Consider the following 21414-nt stretch of genomic DNA (forward strand, 5'->3'; position numbering starts at 1 on the left):
CAGGATCAGCAACATATCCTGGAGTACCCCCAAGCTACAGATATGGGTTTTCAAGATGATTGCAACTCAATCAATTGTAGTGGTATTCACAGGGGAATCATGTTCCAACCAGGAACCTCACTCCTCTGTCTGAATTGTTTCAGCTAGTTTGCTGTTTTGTCCATCTCTGATTTCTATTTTCATCTTAGAACATGTACTACCTCCCCTCATTTAGACAAAAATGAGAGGGGGGGTATCATTTGCATATGGATAATAATATCTTTGCATGATATTCCCCCTAAAATTTCATGTATGGACTCATGGAACCTTGTAGCACCTCAGAAGCCAAAGGCGATGGGGCAATAGTCTTTGCCCCTGACCAATATCTGATTCTCCAAGAAAGAGCCCACAAAATAGTGCCTAACCTGGACTGCCAACTCAGAAGGATTCCATGTTTGATGCTATTGAAAGTCACAGAGATATCAGAGAACCAACATACTCCTGATCTCTCTCTTGAGTCCTGGCATAGGTCACAGCTATCATGGGACATACATGCCATTTTGTTTTGATACTGCTAAGGCTCATTCACAAATGAGAAAATATATGGATCTCCAGGATAATATAATCAAGTGTTTTGCTTTCTGTATGGCACTATAATAGTTTATGTTCTCTTTTGAATATTTTGTGCCACCGCCATTTTGAAAAAATCAAAGCATAAGCAATAATTTACATTTTTTTTAAAAAAATCTATAAATAAATATATAATTTTACTGAATCATAAACTATATATGGAAAAGGACCACAGCTAAACAAAATTGTTGCAGTGTGGCTTTTAATTAGGGCAGCATATTCTTCTATCCCAGTATAGTCTGGGATCTGATGCAATAATTAGTAATAAAAGCTTCCTTACAATAGCATGCCATATATGTTTCATTTAATTTTAAAGATACTTTTTTAATATGAGGATTTCCAGAATATCGCTTGAGCCAAGACAGGGCATAGGGCAGCACTTTTTCCCCATTTATCTGGTGAGTGTGACTCATTCATTGACTACATTGTGAAACAACATTGCTCTTCCTGTCATCAGTCTACAGCAGAGTAATGCGTAAATGAGCTCCAACTGTTCACAAAGGTTAGCCTTGAAAAACCACTTAAGAGAAAGGCAGGCAATTCTGCTAAACATTCTTCTATAACAGCTCTATTAATATCAAGTGAAATTTTCTGGGGACCAGGTTTGCTGTATCCTTGAGAGACTCAGTGCAAGAGGACATGTTATCATTACAATTTGAATGTTCCTAAAACTCACACATACAGTCTCCCCGAGGCAAATAATATTGGCCTCATAGTGAGAAGATCTATACACTGGATCTAGGGATGGGATCACTTGGTACAGGGGTTTATTATCAGTTGCACTGCAACTCATTGTATGTGTACCAATCTGCATGGATATATCTCTAGTTTAATCTGGAGATTGCTTGTAGTATCATCATATAACAGCTGTAAGGAAGAAATGTTACTTTTCATTTTTTCTGCAAAGATTTTATTTTGTAGGGACTCAAGTAGTGCACAACATTTAAGTCACTGGGGCTTTTCATACTGCTGTTTTCTGACCAGCATTCTTGAAATGTACCTCCACTAAAAACAAAGGGTTGGATCCAGCCAACTTTTCTGCTGGTGAAAAAATGAGGAGGGTCTTCTTTGACCACCAAAACATTAGGGCAATACTAGTGAACGTATGACCAGCATGTAAAAAAGTGATGTGCAATGGGGGCTGCAGAAAGGAGAACTGGGTGAGATTGAAAGTCTAAAGACTTTAATGATTCACCTAGCTGCAACCACCTTCTGCAGGCATTACACAAGAGGTCAAGTTTTGCACTCCACTCTAAACAGTGCAAACTCCCACAATTATGAGTGATTCCGCACATGTTGGATAATGCACTTCCAATCCTCTTTATAGATCATTTGGAATGGATTTTGTTGTGTGCGGAACAAAAAATCCACCTCAAGCGATTGATAAAGTGCATTGAAAGTGAATTATCCAACGTGTGCAGAATCAGCCACCGAGAAAATTTTCATTGACCTTGATAGGGAAGCAAGAAGATTACTGTATCATATCCTACCTTTTTGCATCTGAACTCTTGAGGGCTGGAAAGTGTGAGATTTGATAGCCTTCATCCACTGGAATTCCCATGATAGATTGTTCCATCTTGAGAGAGAGGGAGAGGGAGAGAGAGAAGTAAATACTGGAAAATGTTATTTGAGTCACTTTTTATTTTCTTTTATGTCTTCCTATGTTCTTCATTTCCTGTTATCTCTCTCTTTTCTTGGACTCTTATATTTTGGATTTTTAAAAGACCCTGAGATATGTCATTGTTAAATCTCACACCATAAGCAGGCTAACTCAAAACAGTAAGGTGAGTGTTAAGGTGGAAAGGAACAGTCCGTGTCTGATGGAGATTAGAATGGAACAGGAAATCCTTCTGGGAGAAAAAGAATTCTCACTGATAGACACCCAGCTCTGATGGGCAGCTGATTAGAGGCAAATTCACAGCCCAAGTTGTTAAATTCTCAGATGGTGGCTGATAAGACCAGGGAAGACAGTATCGTGTGCAAAGTACTATGCTCTCCTTTGCGAAAATGTTCTCCACATAATAACTTCGGCTTGCACAGGAGATAGAGCCTTGATAACTCACAGAGAAGCAGAGTAATAATGGATCATTTTGTTGACAGATATCTGCACATGTGGGTCTCTAGCCTCTGTTTCTCCCCCTAACCTTCAGAAATGTGTTATGTCGTAAAAAAAAAAAAAAGGCCAGCACTCCATTTTTCAGTATTCTTTACTGCAAATGTAAGTTCCACAGATCAGTTCTGCATTTGTAGCAGAGACAAAGGAAGGTGAGTTTGTTTAACTAATTGTGTGTGGAACATATTAAGCTGCCTTATACTAAGTCTGACAGTTGGTCCATCATACACAGTATTGTTTACTTTGGCACCATTTCAAGGACTCAGAGCTCAAACACTCCAAACATGTGCTTTCGCACTGAGCTCTGGTTCCTCTTCAATGATTTTATGTTCTTGCCACAATCAGTGAACTGAAAAATGCCATCTCTATGTGTGCTAGAAATCTCAAATTGGTCCCCCACACGAACATCAACAACAGATATACTAGGGCAGATACTGAGCTCAGCAGCTCGCAGATTTACCCAGTGCATTGTTCTCTAATCTGTGTAATGTGACAAGATATCTCATTGCACTTGGGCTATGCAGAATAGGTGAACTGCATTGCTAAATTCAATATTTAAATGTGCTCTAAGGCATTGAGACATACATATACCATTAAGTACAAAAATTCTTTTAAAAGGTAAATGTTTTCCTTCAGTGCTTGGTGGAATCATGCCAATTATTAGATCCCTACAGGATAGTGCCTTGCTTGAGTAATCTCAGTATGTAGGAACAGAGGGGAGCACAGACCATTTGGCTGTTAATGTTGCCTGCATTATTTGCGAATTCATAGTTGTAGCTTTTAAAGTACTGATTTAACCTATTGGAACAAACCCCCTTTTAAAAAGAGTTTGGAAATGTGCCCCCTAGTTTTGAAGGCCACTTTGGATGGCATTTATGAAACTTCTATAACCTCTGACACAATTTTTAAACTTCTGCATATGCAAGATACTGTTGATGCTGAACTTAGTGGGGACACCCCACCTACTGAGGGTTAGGCCACTGGGGCCCAGAACTCCTGAGCTCAAGTGATCCCTCAGCCTCAGCCTCCCCAGCAGCTGAGATTACAGGAGTGCATTAGTGCATCTGACTGTGCAAGATACTGTTTCTCTTGTCATAGTTAAGTATGTGGCATGGTTAAAATCCCAGGGTCTCTCTCCCCCCATTTATCATTCAGTTTGGTGTAGTGGTTAAGAGCAATGGGACTTTAATCTGGAGAACAGGGTTTGTGTCCATGATCTGAGGCTCAGCCCCCGGACTTACCAGAAGGAGCGGACGGGAAGCAGTTGGGGGACAGCCACCCAGCCACCCCAACGGGCACCCAGGACCAGAACAGACCAACAACTGAAGGGGGGAAGGAGGCATCGCAGCCACAGGAGGGCAGAGAAGCACCCAAGTCATCCCAGCCACAAGAGGGCAGAGAAGCACCCAAGCCTCAGAGAGTAAGGTGAGGCAGGTGGAAGCCAGCTAGCCCCACCCTCTGGTGGGGGGACAGGGGGACAGACAGGGAGAGTGAGGACAGCAGGCCAGCTAGAAGACAGTAGCCTGGTCCAGGTGAAGCTGGGAGCAAAACAACCCCAGGTGGAGTTGCCTGAGGCACTCTACAGGAAAAGCTTGTCAGCCAGCCAAGAAGGCACAGGTGTGCCTGCCCCAAGCAGCGAGCTCAGTAGAGAAAGCTTGTCAGCCAGCCAAGGGGGAACAGGTGTGACTGCCCAGGGTAGCCTGCAGAGCAACCCCAGGTGCAGCTGCCTGAGTCAGCCAAGGCCGAGGCTAGAGTTCAGGAGGGGGGCATGGCTGACAGGTGGAGCAGGGAATTGGTGAAGGGATAAAAGGGAAGTCCACCTACAGGGTGTGGTGGATTGCAGAGGAGTGTGGAGTCCGAGTCCGAGTCCGAGTCCGAGTCCGAGTCCGAGTCCGAGTCCGAGTCCGAGTCCGAGTCCGAGTCCGAGTCCGAGTCCGAGTCCGAGTCCGAGTCCAGAGAAGGGAAGGGGCCAGCTGTCATGGAAGGCAGCTGGGACTCTGTCAGGTTGAGTGGGACTGTGAGAGGATTGAGAGGGTGCAAAGGTGAGGTATACCTCCCTCTTTCCATAGAGTAGGAGCCTGCATAATCCCTGATGGTACCCCTGGTCCAAAGTCAGGCATGCCGGCGCCTCACCAGGTGACAACCAAGGCAGAACCTGAAAGTTTGATTCCCCACTCCTCTGCTTGAAGCCAGCTGGGTGACTTTGGGTCAGTCACAGCTCTCTGGAGCTCTCTCAGCCCCCCCCCACCTCACAGGCTGAGTGTTGTGGGGATAATAATAATACACTTTTAAACCACTCTGAGTGGGTGTTGTCCTGAAGGGCGGTATAATAATTGAATGTTATTATTATCACTGAGAAATTTTAAAAAATTACATTCAGTGTATTTTATTACACATTGTTATGTTTTACCTTTACACCTTTTCTGTTGTTAAAAGCCTGATTTTCCGGAAGCAAACAAAACAGTTTATTTTCTGTAGCTGAACATAACTGAAAACAAGCCAAAATAGATAAAAGGAGTAATATGTAAAAGAATGTATTTCAGACGTGCCAATTAGCATCAGACAACTGGGATAAAGGAGGAGAGACTGACTCTACTAAGACCTCCACCTGGCTCTGATAACAGCTCAATGGCCAGTTGATTTCTCAGCCTCAGTTTACTATCAGCAAAGTTGTAGCATTCCCTGGACTGTTTTGATGATCTGTGTAATAAAGGGCATACAGCATTTTGCACCATTTACCATAAAAAATGGCAGCTTTCCAAACATTTTATTGAAAGTATCTATGATATTAAATAAAATTGGCTTCAGTCCTTCAACGGTTAAGGAACAGACTTGCAATCACTGTTCCTTTTTTTTTTGAAAAGTTTTTTATTGGGTTAGAACATTATTATTTTTACATTACAATCAATTTTCCCCTAATTTTTCGTTTCTAACCCCCTCCCTTTCCCCCCCTTTTGTTGACTTCCAACAGCTTTCCCACCCTCTGTCCCTTTTCCCTTTCTTCTATTAAATTCCTCTGTCTAAAACAGATATACATTCTCCATTATATTAAGCAGTACATCTTTAACTCCTTTACTTATTATACACCCAAACTATACGTCTTTAGATAAACAATTTATCCCATTTTCCAGTTTTGAATATTTCTATATAAACCTATATATCATAAACCATAAAAATTTCCCACATTTAAATCAAACAATTTGATTTGTTCTCTAAATATTACTCATTTCATCTTTTTATGGTAATTCTATATAACTCCTCGCATAATCAATCAATTTAACTCTTCTGTACATTCAGTTTGGTGCATATAAATCTTATCAAAGAAAGAAAATATTGTTAATTACTCAATCCTCATGTTTAAACCTTATCATTAATTATTCTCTATCAATGTTCTATCAGTTAACCTATACATATCTATATATATCTCAATCAATTAATCTAACTGCTTATAAATTCACATTTCTCTTCCTCCCCCGGTAAAGTCACCCCTCTCTTTTATACTTTTATTATACTTCAGTAGTTCTCAAACTGCCACAGTTTTCCTCCCACCTCCCATTTCTTCTCCAGATATTGTTTCAGCTTCTCCCAGTCTGTGTTAAACTGCCCTGAGTCCAGATCTCTCAGTTTTCTTGTCATCTTGTCCATTTCAGCCATATACAGCAATTTGTAGATCCACTCTTCAATAGTTGGCACTTCTTGTACTTTCCATTTCTGCGCATACAAAAGTCTAGCTGCTGCAGTCATATAAAAAATCAACGTCCTATGATGGGCTGGAATTCCCTCCATTCCCAAGTTTAGCAGCAGGAGTTCTGGGTTCTTATTTATTTGAAACTGTAAAATTTCACTCATTTCTCTTATTATTTCCCCCCAGAACTGCCTAGCTACCTCACACGACCACCACATATGATAGAGGGAGCCCTCATGTTTCTTACATTTCCAGCATTTATTAGAAGTATTCAAGTTCCCTAGCGCGATCTTCTTTGGTGTCATGTACCAACGATAGATCATTTTGAAGATGTTCTCTTTAATATTAATACGTCGTTGTCTTCATTGTAGTTTTCCACAAGTATTCCCATGCCTCCATTGTTATTTCTTTATTGAAATTTATAGCCCATTTCACCATCTGTGTTTTAACTATCTCATCCTCAGTATACCATTTCAACAGTACTTGGTATACCTTGGATATTCTTTTCTTGTCTTCTTTAAGAAGGGTCTGCTCTAGTTCCGAGTTCTCTGTTCATATGCCCCCTTTTGCAGAGTCCGAATTGTATAAGTCTCTAATCTGTCTATACTGGAACCAATCATAGTTAGGTGATAGTTCCTCTTGCGTCTTTATTCTAAGTTTAGATACTTCAATTTTAGTTATTTCTTTGTATGTTAAACATTGTTGTTCATTATCAACAGCTCTCGGATCTATCACCTCGTATGGAACCACCCACAAGGGGGTTCCTTCTTGTAGGTAAATTCTGTACTTCTTCCAGATTGTATATAAACTTCTCCTTACAAAATGATGTAGGAACATCGAGTTGACCTTTACTTTGTCATGCCATAGGTATGCGTGCCATCCAAAAAAATTTTTATATCCCTCTAGGGCTAATAGTTTCTTATTCTTTAACGTCATCCACTCTTTTAACCAAACTAGGCAGATTGCATCATGATAAAGTCTCAGGTTGGGCAGTTGCATTCCGCCTCTTTCCTTTGCATCTTGTAGAACTTTTACTTTCACTCGAGGCTTCTTGCCTGCCCAAACAAAATCTGATATTTTCCTCTGCCATTTTTCAAATTGTTTAGAGTCTCTGATGATTGGTATTGTCTGTAGCAAAAACATTACTCTTGGTAACACATTCATCTTAACTGCTGCAATCCTGCCCAACCATGACAAATTCAGTCTATTCCATTTAATAAAGTCTCTCTCTATCTGAGTCCATAATTTTTCATAATTATTCTTGAACAAATCTATATTTTTTGCAGTCAGCTCAACTCCCAAATATTTCACCTTACTAGTTACTTCACAGTCCGTTGTTTCCATTAACAATTGTTGTTTCTGCTTAGTCATGTTTTTGCATAATATCTTTGACTTCTTTTTGTTAATGAAGAAACCTGCCAAGTCACCAAACTCCTTGATCTTATCTATCACTTTTGGCATGTTCTCCAACGGATCTTCTACAATTAACATTATGTCATCAGCAAATGCTCTAACCTTGTATGAATAGTCCTTTATTTTTATTCCTCGTATTTCCTCATCTTGTCGTATTTGTATCATCAGAATCTCCAATACTAAAATGAACAACAATGGAGATAACGGGCAACCTTGTCTTGTTCCTTTACTAATCGTCAATTTCTTGGTCAGTTCATCATTCACTACAATTGCTGCAGTCTGGTCTCTATAAATTTCTTTAATTACTCTGATGAATCTTTCTCCCAATTGTAGCTTTTCCATAGTGGCAAACAAAAAGTCCAAGTTTAAATTGTCAAACGCTTTTTCAGCGTCTACAAAGAAGAAACCAACCTCTTTATCACAACGCTTATCATAGTATTCAATAGCATTGATCACTGTCCTTAAATTGTCTCTTATTTGTCTGTCTGGCAAAAAGCCTGCTTGTTCTTCCTCTATGACTTCCGAGAGCCACCCCTTCAGTCTCTCCGCCAATATCTTCGCAAAAATTTTATAATCATTGTTAAGTAATGATATAGGCCTGTAATTTTTCACGTTAGTCAAATCTTGGCCCTCTTTTGGGATCAGTGATATATTCGCTTCGCTCCAAGTATCTGGAATCCTTTGATCCCTGAAAACTCCATTCATCACCTCTTTTAGGAATGGTGCCAGTTCATTGGCCATTGTCTTATAAAATTTAGCCGTAAGTCCATCTGGCCCTGGCGCCTTTCCTAGATTTGCGGATTGTATTGCCTTACTTATTTCCTCATCGGTTACTTCACTATTCAACTTATTTCTCCAAGCTTCCGAGATCTCTGGAAGTTTGGTTTTCTCCAAATATGATGTTATTGATTCTTTGGTTACTTCTTTTTTATTATACAGCTTAGCATAGAATTTATAAAAGGCTCTACTAATGGTAGTCTGCTCCAGATACGTTTTATTTTCTTCACAGATTTTGTTTATTATTTTCTTTTCTCTTTTCTTCTTCAATTGCCATGCCAAATATTTCCCAGGTTTATTAGCACCCTCAAAAGCTTTTTGATTCAGTCTTTTAAGGTTCCACTCCAATTCTTTATTACTCATTGCTGTTAACTGTTCTTGAAGAATTTTGATTTCCTGATATATTTTCTTTTTCCCTGGTCTCTTTTTTAACTGTGCTTCTTTGGCCTTTATTTTCTCCTCAATCTCTTGTCTTTTCTCCTCTTTCTTTTTCCTTGCTCTGCCATTTAAGTCCATTAGTATGCCCCTTACAACTGCCTTGTAAGCATCCCAAACTTTATTGGTTGGTACTTCTTTATTCACGTTGTATTGTATAAAAAACTTTGTCTCTCTTCTCAATATTTCCATATTCTCACTTTCCTGTAACAAGTCCTCATTTATTCTCCAGGCTTTCCTTTTTCTCCTTTTTCCAAATTTCCACATAATTGGATTGTGATCTGAGCCTACCATCGGCATTATTTCTACCTCCTTAGTCCATAACGCTAAGTCCTTTGAGGCCCAGATCATATCAATTCTTGATAATGTAAGATGCCTTGCAGAATAAAAAGTAAACTGTTTGGTTTTAGGATATTCTCTCCTCCATACGTCTTCGAGAGTCTCTTGTTGAATCAACTCAAAAAAAAGCTTTGGCAATAGTCCTCTTTTCTTTTGTGCTGTTGTAGTCTTTTTGTCTAGTTCCAAATCTGTCACTCCATTGAAATCTCCAGCAAGAATTATCTGATCATATACAAGATCGTCTAAATGCTTCCTTAAATCCTCAAAGAAGCTTTCCTTTGCACCGTTAGGTGCATAAAGTCCGACTACCAACACTTTCTTTAAATTCCAATTACATTCCACTGCTACAAATCTAGCTTCCACATCTCTCATAACAAATTTTGGCTGCAGCTCCTCTTTTATGTACAACACCACTCCTCTTTTTTTCTTGTTAGAGGCCGCTACAAATTCTTTGCCCAATTTTCCAGATTTTAAATATTTTACATCCTGTTTTCTAATATGGGTCTCCTGCAAACAAACAATATCACATTTTTGTTTTAGTAGCCAATGAAAAATATTTTTCCTCTTATTCGGTGAGTTTAGTCCATTTACATTCCAAGATAATACTTTACACTCCATATTCATGGTTTTGTTGGTAAGTCTTTTTCATTGTCCTTGATAAATCTCTCCATCTCCCGCTCAGATCTGATGCGTTTTTTTGCCCCTCCAAACTCAAAGGACACTCCTTCCGGTAACTCCCATCTGTACCTGATATTCATGTCCTTCAAAGTTTGAATTAGCACTCTATATTTTTTCCTGTCCAGTAACACTGATCTGGGCAGTTCCTTCATTATGATAATCGTCTTGCCATCAATCTCCAATGGATCTTGAAATTGTTTTGTCACAATCCTCTCTTTCATGTTTCTAGTTGTAAACTGCACAATCACATCCCTTGGTAGTTTCCTCTGGGTTGCAATTCTCGAGTTCACTCAGTACGCCACATCTAGGATAGCCACAATTTCCTCCTCCTCCTTCCCCAGGTAATCAGCCAACACCTCAGTCATCTGTTCTTGCGCTGACTTCCCTTCCACTTCCGGCAGACCACGAAAACGAAGCTGCTTCTCCATGTGTTTAGTTTCTGCAACTGACATCCTCCCCTTCACCAGTCTCATCTCTGTTTGTTGCGTGTCTATTAAATTCTCCATCGCGTCTTCTACTGTTTTAACTCTCTGCTGCGTTCCTTGTAATTCACTACTAATCGTTTCCACGCCCTTTTTCACTTCTGACAGCTCCGACTTTACTGTCTGTGTAACTTCTTTGACCTCTTTAATAAGCTCCAATTTCGTGTCCTTAAGTTCTTTCATCATGTCTATAAGTTTTTTGTCCAAATTTTCTATCGCCGATTGCCACTCTTTTTTCGACATCGTGGGGCTTGCTTTAGCTCGCTCCCACGAATCTGCTCTCTTCCTTAGCTCCGTGGCGTATATTTAAACGTTTTCCTTTTTTTCAAATGTCCCAATCTTTGCCAAAATTAATTTTTTTGTATCCAAAATGTCGGGCGTCTTTTCTCTATGGTTTCTCTATGTTATTGTAATCCAAGATGGCCTACTTCCTCTTCCGCTGAAGCCGCGACCCTTCCCCTTTCAAAAATGGCGATTCCCTACTTCCTGTCCGTCGGCAAGGGCCGCTTCCCTCCAGCCACTCTATTGTTGTTACGCACTTCCTGTCTCCCGTCTTCCCACAGCAGGTCTCGCGATGGTGTCTTTTTCCCACAGCTCCGAAACCACAGGTATTCAAAACAATAGTCCAATTTTTGCAATAACTTCTTTAAATTTAGTCTCTTTTAAAATACAACTCCTGCCGAGTCTTCGCCTCCTTTTCACTAGTCTGTTGCAGTTTAAAAATCTACTTTCTTTCTTCTCTGTTTTTATCAATCTGTCCCGTTTCAAGAGATAGCGATCTTTACCTTCTCTTCAACTTTCTCGGGTTGTAATCGCTGTTTCGATCTTAAATTCTCCTCTCGACTTCCCTCCCCGATCGAAGCTTGGGTATGTAGGTCTTATGCCAGCCGAATTGGCCCCAAAACTGCCGCAGAGATTATAGCCGACCCGTCGCAAGGTGGGACCTCAAGGATCAGGGGGGAGACTCCTTGAGTAGAGCCCCCCCCTCGTCCGAGATCTAGCTCACCCTAGGGTCTTGAGCGTTCTTTGCCTGCTCCCCGCCTGGGAGCAGTCGGCCGCGGGTTATTTTCACCCCTCCGGCCGGTTAAAACGGCAGTCCGGTCAGCTCCGCAAATGGAGCTGCGTTAGACCTCCATAAATCCCAAACCGGAAGTCCGCAATCACTGTTCCTTTGGGTTCCTGGAGGATGGAAACTCTATGGCTGTCCCAACTATCTGCTCAGCAATGTCATCCCTTTCTCTTACTCCAGGGGTTACAAAACTAAACTGGTTAGTTACCACTGCCATTAGCACATCAAAGAATATCAGATGAGCAGGATACGGTCCAGTAGCAACTACAGTCAAAGCTCCCTTCGTCAGATAATATTGGTTTTTAAAGCGCTATTAAACCTGAATCTTGCTCTTCAGCTACAGAATAACACGGCTACCCACCAGAAACTATCCTGCTGGATGGACATCAGCACTGTGTCTGTATTGCCATTTAGAGGCTCTGTCTTGTTGCTGTGTCTTTTGCTTTGCTCGTATAAGTTAGTGCTTTTGTGATTTTGAGCTATTGCATTCAAGGGATGAAAAACTTACCTACTGCCCCTCCCCTTTTACTTCACTTTAGATAGCAAGACCAAATGGGTATGTCATGTTTACAAAGATACACTTCCTTATATTTTGAATGCATGGAGGTTTAATTAATACAAATAAAAAAGTACATTTGGTCTGCTCAAGCATCAGGCTGAGCAAGAATACAAAGGAAAACTAAATTCATGCACCCTTCTCATCCTACACTCAATTCTTATCCTAATGTTTAACTAGGATAGGTTAGTAATTTGCAAAGTTGCAGCCTTTAAAAGTCCTTCATTCCCAGACCTGGGATTTCTTCTCATTTCTTCTCACCACACGGGCAGGATGCTTGGCACTTCCAATATGCATTCTTTTACATGTAACTTCCTTGCTCTATTTTGGCTTACTTTCAGTTATGCTTGTCCTTATCTAATCCTAATAAAGGTTTAATCATTCATGTCTTGTGCTCATCCAAGGAGAAGAGCAAGATGGAAGAGAACTTCCTTCCCATGTCCTGGAAATTTATAATCTCTATTTAGAAGACTGTCCTTACTTACTTGTGGTCATTCATATCTCTCTCCCTCAAGAGAAAGAAATTACTGTCTAGCCATTCAGCTGCCCAATTCTCTGTTCCTTGAGGTGTGACATTCTAGAAAGGTGTGTGATGGTAAGCCTATGTTCTGCTTTGGTCAGAGCCGTTAACATCTGTAAGCACTGAAACACTGAGTACTTGGAGGGTGTCTAAAAAATTTCCTGTACTTTTCCTCTCTACCAGCTACAAATTTTATGGCTGGGTTCCCACTCATGAACAGAGGGTAGTTGAATTATTGGGCTGAATTCTAGAGTGCAGGGCATTTCTCCACCCTGTATTCACAAATAGCAGTAATACCTACCTGCAGGATCTTTGTCAGTGAGAACAAGGAAACTCAGTGTCAGACTTTGGTGAGTAGCTTTTTTCTCAATGCCCCACCATCCCCAAGGGCTTTATGTGAATGATATGAATCACAACACTTCTCAGAAAATAATAGAGTACCCTCAGAGTCAACACTGGAACGTGGGATGTCATCCCAATTTAAAACATTTCTGCTGCGTCTTTCCATTCCAAAATCTTTCAAGGTGCCTTCTAAAACAAATGCAAAAAATAAAATCAGAGTAAAATAACAAGCTTACAGGCAAGGCATGTGTATAATATGTGTAACACCACAAAACAAACAAAAGCAGCAACAGATGCTACAATAAAGTTGAAAAATAAGCCTTCCAAAAAAAGTGTGGGTAAAAAAGCTAATTTAATCTGGTGCCTAAAATTCAATAAAATTGGTGCTAAGATAGTGACTTTTGTAAGATTGTTCTGTACACAGGGTGCCACCACTGAAAAGGCCTAGTAGCAATTCATCTTGTCTCTGAGGGCAGGAACCTCTGAAGATCATCTTAAAGAACAAGTAGGAGGTTCATGAGAACAAACAATGTTTTAGGTTAAAACTTCTCCCTGTACCTAGTGATCTCAACTACTGAAAATCAAGACTGTTCCTATCTAAATGACTCCACCTCTTCACTGGCATAGCTCTTCCTACAGTCCAGTTCTTCATCATGTTAGAGAGTGATGCATTGTTTTTGTGGCGGCGGCAAAGCAGAAAAAGAGAGGAGTTGCAATCTATATAAAAGAAGAGCTGCAACCAAAGATGATTGTGAGTGACAGTAATGGCAGATATTTGGCTGTGGAGTTTAAATGTAATACTAAAAAGGCATTAATTTTGGGAGTTTACGCTCCGAATGGAGCAAAAGAACAATTTTTCAATGAAGTTATGGCCCAACTGGGTCGAATGACATATGATCAAGTGATTGTGGCAGGAGATTTTAATGGAGTGGTGGATTTGCAATTGGACAAAAAAACTAGTGTGAGTAAAAACAAAACAGGGAAACTGCCAAAGGTATTTTTTGAGCTTCAAAAGCAGGAAAGCCTTGAGGATATCTGGAGGAAATATAACTCGAAGATCAGACAATATATGTATTTCTCAGCTAGTCATCAATCATTATCAAGAATAGATATGATTTGGGCATCTAAGGAACTAGCGGTTTGGACAAAGGAGATTGATATCATGCCAAGAGTTAGTTCAGACCACAATCCTATTTTTTTGGAGATTTGGAATGAGACGTAAAAAACTGAGATGGAGAATAAATGAAGATCTTTTATATAATCAAGTAAATTTGAATGTCCTGAAGAAAGAAACAAAGTGTTTTATTCAGCATAATGTGGACCAAGGGGTATCAATTCAAAAAGTTTGGGATGCCTATAAAGCGGTCATTCGAGGACTGTTGATGGATTTAAATGCTAGAGATAAGAAAAGCAAAGAAATGAAATTGAAAGAAATACAAGAAACAATAAAACAAAAAGAGCAACAACTAAAGAAAAGACCGGGTAAGAAGAAACTTCAACTTGAGATTAGAATTTTACAGGAGCAGATAAGAGCAATGGAAAATAAAGAAATGGAATGGGAATTGAAAAGATAGAAGCAAAAATCATTTGAAGGAGCCAACAAACCTGGGAAATACTTAGCATGGCAATTGAAAAAAGAGAGAAGAAATTAATAATTTGGTCCATTGAATGTGGACCTGGCTTGCGTGACCGAGACATGGGTGAGGGAGGGCGAGACGGTCGCTTTGAAAGAACTAGCCCCCCCAGGTTATACGGTCCTCCACCAGTCCCGGACAAGTGGTTGGGGGGGGAGGCGTGGCTTTGCTCATTCGGGAGTCTTTCTCCTTCAGACCACTCCCCACCCCAAAAATTACTGGCATTGATTGTGTGGGCCTAGTGTTGGACGCCGAGGAGAGGTTGGCAATATGTGTGGTGTACCGACCGCCTACTGCACCTGCATCTTCCCTGTCTGGTCTCTTGGAGGCGGTGGCCAGCTGGGCCTTGGAATTCCCGAAACTTTTGGTTCTCGGGGATTTCAACGTCCATGCTGACGACGATGCCTCCATGCAGGCCATTGACCTGGTGTCTTCCATGGCGGCCCTAGGACTCTCCCAGTTTGTTTCGGCTCCCACACATGAAGCAGGTCACACGCTGGATTTGATTTTTGGGGCAGGGATGATGGTGGTCTTGGATGCCTATGATGCAGTGCCATGGTCAGATCACTTTGTTCTGAAGGCTCGTCTGAGCATGCCGCTCCTTTCCCGGGTGGGCGGTGAGCGGATTTACGCTCGCCCGCGGAGGCTTATGGATCCAATTGGTTTCCAGGCGGCTCTGCGGGATCCGATGCCCCCTGGCAGTACGTTAGATGAGCTGGTGGATGATTGGCATGGCCGTCTTTCCGAAGCCATCGACGCTATTGCCCCCTGCCGTCCTCTCCGAGCCCGCAAACGGGTAGCTCCTTGGTTTACCGAGGAGCTTCGCCAGATGAAGCGGTCTCTGAGACGACTAGAGCGAGTGTGGAGGCGGGGGCGCGACGAAGAGGCAAGAACATCTTATAGGACGTTTATGAAAGCCTATGAGGTGGCAGTGAAAGCAGCAAAGAGGGATTTCTTTGCTGCTTCCATTGCATCCGCTAGCTCACGCCCGGCTCAATTATTTCAAACAGTTCGGTCCTTGGTCTCCCTCTCTCAGGGAGACCACCAAATTCTTAATTCAACTATTGGCTGCGAGGCTTTTGCGAGCTATTTTGCGGGTAAAATCGTGTTCCTTCGCCGTGGCCTGCCACCCACTGTTGATACAGTAAGGGAACTGGAGACCCCTTGGCCGTCTTCTGGGTCCGTATTAGACCATTTCAGCCTGCTCTCTCAGGACGATGTGGACAGGATCCTGCAGGGGATGAGGCCAACCACCTGTCCTCTGGACCCCTGCCCATCCTGGCTGGTGAAGGCCAGCTCGGAGGGGCTACGGGACCATCTGGAGGCCATTGTTAACATCTCCCTGAGCTCTGGGGTTTTTCCAGGAGTGTTAAAGGAGGCGGTAGTGCGGCCCCTCCTGAAAAAACCATCTTTGGACCCCACTGACCCGTCCAGTTACCGCCCAGTGTCGAACCTCCCGTTCCTGGGCAAGGTGATTGAGCGGGCGGTGGCGGTACAACTGCAGGAATTCCTGAATGATGCTCTAGTCCTGGACCCATTCCAGTCTGGCTTCCGTCCTGGCCATGGGACGGAGACAGCCTTGGTTGCCCTCACAGACGACCTTCGCAGGCATCTGGATCGAGGCGGGTCAGCGCTGCTTGTGTTACTTGATCTCACAGCAGCATTTGACACGGTTGACTATGATTTGTTGGCCAGCCGCCTTGCCGACGTGGGGATTAGGGGGACAGTCTTACAGTGGCTGGTCTCCTTTCTCCAGGGTCGGGGACAGAGGGTGGCGCTTGGGGGAGATCTATCGGCCCGTCACCCTTTGGTGTGCGGGGTTCCCCAAGGGGCGATACTCTCCCCAATGTTATTTAACATCTATATGCGCCCCCTCGCCCAGTTGGTGCGGAGGTTTGGGCTGGGTTGTCATCAATACGCGGATGACACCCAACTTTTTCTGTTGATGGACGGCCGGCCAGACACGGCCCCAGACAATCTGGCCAGAGCTTTGGAGGCTGTGACGGCATGGTTGAAACAGAGCAGGCTGAAATTGAACCCAGTGAAGACGGAGGTCCTGCAGCTGGGACGGGGGCTGCCAGATGTTGGGATCCAGCTCCCTGCCCTGGATGGGACACCACTGGCAACTTTGCCAGTGGTAAAGAGTCTGGGTGTGCTCCTGGATGCCTCCCTATCGATGGAGGCCCAGGTCACGGCGGTTGCCAAGTCTGCATTTTTCCATCTTCGTCAGATCAGGCAACTTGCCCCCTACCTGACGCCCCAGGACCTGGCTACAGTGATCCATGCAACGGTCACCTCCAGGCTAGATTACTGTAACTCACTCTACGCTGGGCTACCCCTGGGCCTGATCCGGAAACTACAACTGGTCCAGAATGAGGCGGCACGGGTCCTGACTGGTATACCTTACCAGTCACACATCACACCTGTCCTGCGCCAGCTGCACTGGCTTCCAGTTGAATTCCGAATCAGGTTCAAAGTGTTGGTTCTTACCTTTAAAGCCCTGAGTGGGTTGGGACCGGCATATCTTCGGGACCGCCTCTCCCTGTACGTTCCCCGGAGATCGCTCCGATCAGCGAATAAATATTTACTTGTGGTCCCCGGCCCTAAGGAAGCCCGCCTCGCTTCAACCAGGGCCAGGGCTTTTTCAGTCCTGGCCCCAGCCTGGTGGAACGCTCTGTCAATGGAAACCCGGGCCCAGCGGGACATATTATCGTTCCGCCGGGCCTGTAAGACAGAGCTGTTCCGCCAGGCGTTTGGTGATTGAAGGGGGCGGTGCCATGTCGGCCTCCCACCTTTGGGGTGGGGAAGGTTCTCCCCACCACTGCACCTTGTTAATTTGTTTTATTATTTGTATATTGATTTTAGTTTTGTTTTTATCAATTTTAACTGTTCACCGCCCAGAGCCCCTGGGATGGGCGGTATATAAATTGAATAAATAATAATAATAATAAATAATAAGTAAAATTATGGAAGATGGCAAGGAGTTGTTTGATCAAGATGCAATTGGGAGAGCAATCTATAAATAATAAGCAAAATTGTACCAGAAAAAACCTATTGATATTAGACTAATTGATGAGTACTTGCAAAAGATAACCTTACCAAAGTTACCTGATAAACTGAAAGATAGATTGAATGCCAAAATTAAAATAACAGAAACAATGGAAGCAATACAGGCAACACAAACGGGTAAGGCACCTGGACCAGATGGAATATTGGCTAATTTTTATAAAGTAATGGCTGATGAATTGATACAATTGTTGCAGAGAGTAATGAATGGAATATTAGAAGGAGAGGGAGTACCGGAAACATGGAATGAGGCAAACATTACATTGATACCAAAAGAAACCCAAAATTTAACGAATGTTAAAAATTATAGACTGATATCTCTAACAAACAATGACTATAAGATATTTGCTAAAGTATTGGCAGAAAGACTTAAAACTTGGTTGACGGAGTTTATTGCAGAAGAACAGGCAGGTTTTTTGCCGGAGAGACAGATAAAAGACAATGTAAGAGTAGTACTGAATGCCATTGAATATTATGATAAACATCTGGGGAAGGAGGTTGGCTTTTTTTTTGTTGACGCAGAAAAGGCTTTTGACAATTTAAATTGGGACTTTATGTTTGCTACAATGGAAAAGATGCAGATGGGTAAGATGTTTATCCAAGCAGTAAGGGCAATATATAAAGACCAATGCACAGCTATTGTGGTAAATAGTGACTTAACAAAAAAACTGGAAATAAGGAAGGGGACGAGACAAGGGTGTCCACTCTCTCCACTGTTATTTGTGATAGTATTAGAAATTCTACTTAGACAGATACGTGAAGACGATATGATAAGAGGACTGAAAATAAAAGGTCATTCCTATAAAGTGAGAGCCTTTGCCGATGATGTGATGGTGATAGTTGAAGATCCAATTCAAAATATGCCAAGATTAATGGGGAAAATAAAAGAATTTGGTGACCTTGCAGGATTTTATATTAATAAGAACAAATCAAAGTTACTACGTAAAAATATGACTAAATAAAAACAACAAGAATTGATGGAGATAATGAACTGTGAGGTGGTGCATAAAACAAAATATCTAGGCATTGAACTAACTGTGAAGAACATTGATTTATTTAAAAACAATTACGACAAGCTATGGCAACAGATAGATAAAGATATGTTGAAATGGAATAAATTGAATCTGTCATGGCTGGGTCATATTGCTGCAATTAAGATGAATGTACTTCCAAGGATAATGTTTTTGATGCAAACAATACCAATCGTGAAAGATAATAAGCAGTTTGATACAAGATTTTGAGCTTCGTTTGGGCAGGGAAGAAGCCTAGAGTGAAAATGAAAGTGTTATATGACGCCAAGGAAAGAGGTGGATTACAATTACCAAATTTACAACTTTATCATGAAGCCATTTGCTTAGTTTGGCTGAAGGAATGGATTTTATTGAAAAACCACAAATTATTGGCTTTGGAAGGACATTAAAAATTTTTTGGATGGCATGCATATTTGTGGTATGATAAGATTAAAATAGATGCTATGTTTTTGCATCATTTTGTGAGACGGAGTTTATTTAGAGTGTGGCAAAAATATAAAAGATATTTTGAGGAAGAGACTCCATTGTGGATTATACCAGCTGAAGTCGTAAACCCGAATGTGGAACACGGGGGAGAGGAGTGGATGACGTATAAAGAAATTTTAAGAGTGGAACAAAATACATATATTATGAAAACTAATGAAGATTTATCATTTCAGAATGGTTGGTTTCAGTACAGATAAATTAAAGACTTATATGATGCAGATTGTAAGAAAGTAGGATTTAGGGTTAAAAATTCAGAGTTAGAGGAGTGTTTACTTCAAGAAGGGAAAAAGTTGATATCTGAAATATATGAGATTTTGTTGAGATGGTATACAGAAGATGAGGTGGTTAAAGTTCAGATGGTTAAACGGACAATAAATTGTAATAAAGATATTACAATGGAAGCTTGGGAACGATTGTGGAAAAATACAGTAAAAATTTCAACATGTACCACTATAAAAGAAAATTTGTATAAAATGATTTACAGATGGTATCTTACCCCAAAAAAGCTAGCTAATGGTAATAGCCAAATGTCAGATAAATGTTGGAAATGTAAGAAACATGAAAGTTCCTTCTATCATATGTGGTGGATGTGTGAAAAGGCAAAGCAGTTTTGGGGGGAATATTGTGGATGTTATGTCAGATATTTTGCAGAAAAATGTTGTTAAAAACCCAGAACTGTTATTATGTATGAATTTAGAAGAATTTGATAGTATGGACAGAACAATGGTGTTTTATATGGTGACAGCAGCTAGGATGTTATATGCACAACTTTGGAAGACACAAGAGATACCATCGGTGGAAGATTGGCTCCAGAAGTTATTGAACATGGCAGAAATGGACAAATTAACAAGGAAACTTAAAGAACAAGATATAGAAGAATTTATTATGAACTGGAAGAAACTTAAGAACTATATGGAAAGAAAGGGGGACATGAAGGGGAAAATCTGGTCTTTGGATAACTTGTAAAGGGGGAAGGTAGTTCTTTGCCGGAAGTTGAAATGTTTAAGCAATAGATAATGATAGATAAGGGAGTTTTATTGTTAAATATAGTTTAATAGAAGAGATAGCAGATAGACTGCAATTAAATAGGGGGGGGGGTTGGGAAACTGTTGGAAGTCTGCTATAAAAAGGGGGGGATGGGTGGGGGAACCGAAAGGGGATGGAGATGTTAATTGAATGTTATGAGTGATATATGTTAACCCATCCAATAAAAACTTTTTATAAAAAAGAAAAAAAGAGAGAGTGGTGCATTGTTGGCACCTGGCTTTTATATATCCATCATGAAGTACTGGTAGAATTAGCATTTAAAGTTTATTATTTTGAATATTAATTTTTATATTATTGTGTCTTGTTCATTGTGTCAATTGCAAAAGTTACATTTATTTCATGATCTATGGTTAGCTTGCACTGGCATTCCAGAAGATCCTAATAGCACATCACCTGTTTTCTAACATATTGCCTGCTTTTATTGCTTAGGTAATAGGTAGGTGCTGATTTAGCAACTAACATATAAAATTGCAAGAATTTGAGGATTTGACACCATCTAAACAAGATGTTAACTATAACTGAGCACACTTGAATCAAAAGATTTAGACAGGCATAAATCCTATCTTAAGCATTTATTGGAGAATCTTTTTGCCCCACCTCCAGAGATGAGATCCACCCCTGGGCACAGGTCACCCTCCAGGGAAATTGGTTTGCTGCTGTGTGAAACAGGTTGCTGGACTACATAGACCACTGATAAGAGCTCTTCTTATCTTTATATTCTACTGCCTAGTCCTTGTAGAGATTTCACAACTGATCCAGATATTTGTCTAATTTCTCTAGTGATGAACATCATAACAGAATTATAGAGTTGTAAGGGGCCTTATACCTTCACCTGTATGGCCCAGGCAAACTTGATCTTGTCAGATCTTGGAAGCTAAGCATTGTCAGCCCTGGTTAGTACTTAGATGAAAGACCACCTAGGAAGTCCAGGGTCACTATGTAGAGGCAGGCAATGCCAAACCACCTCTGTTTGTCTCTTGCCTTTAAACCCTATGGGTTACAACAACAACAACAATAATATACCACTCAGTATTATTATCATCGCCAATATAGCTGAGAGCTGGGGCAGAGAAAAGAGGCTTACCCAAGTCCACCAGCTGGGATTCAAACCCAGTTACATAACCACAATGCT

This window comes from Eublepharis macularius, chromosome 6, assembly GCF_028583425.1.
Source record: "Eublepharis macularius isolate TG4126 chromosome 6, MPM_Emac_v1.0, whole genome shotgun sequence".
Taxonomy (NCBI): domain Eukaryota; kingdom Metazoa; phylum Chordata; class Lepidosauria; order Squamata; family Eublepharidae; genus Eublepharis; species Eublepharis macularius.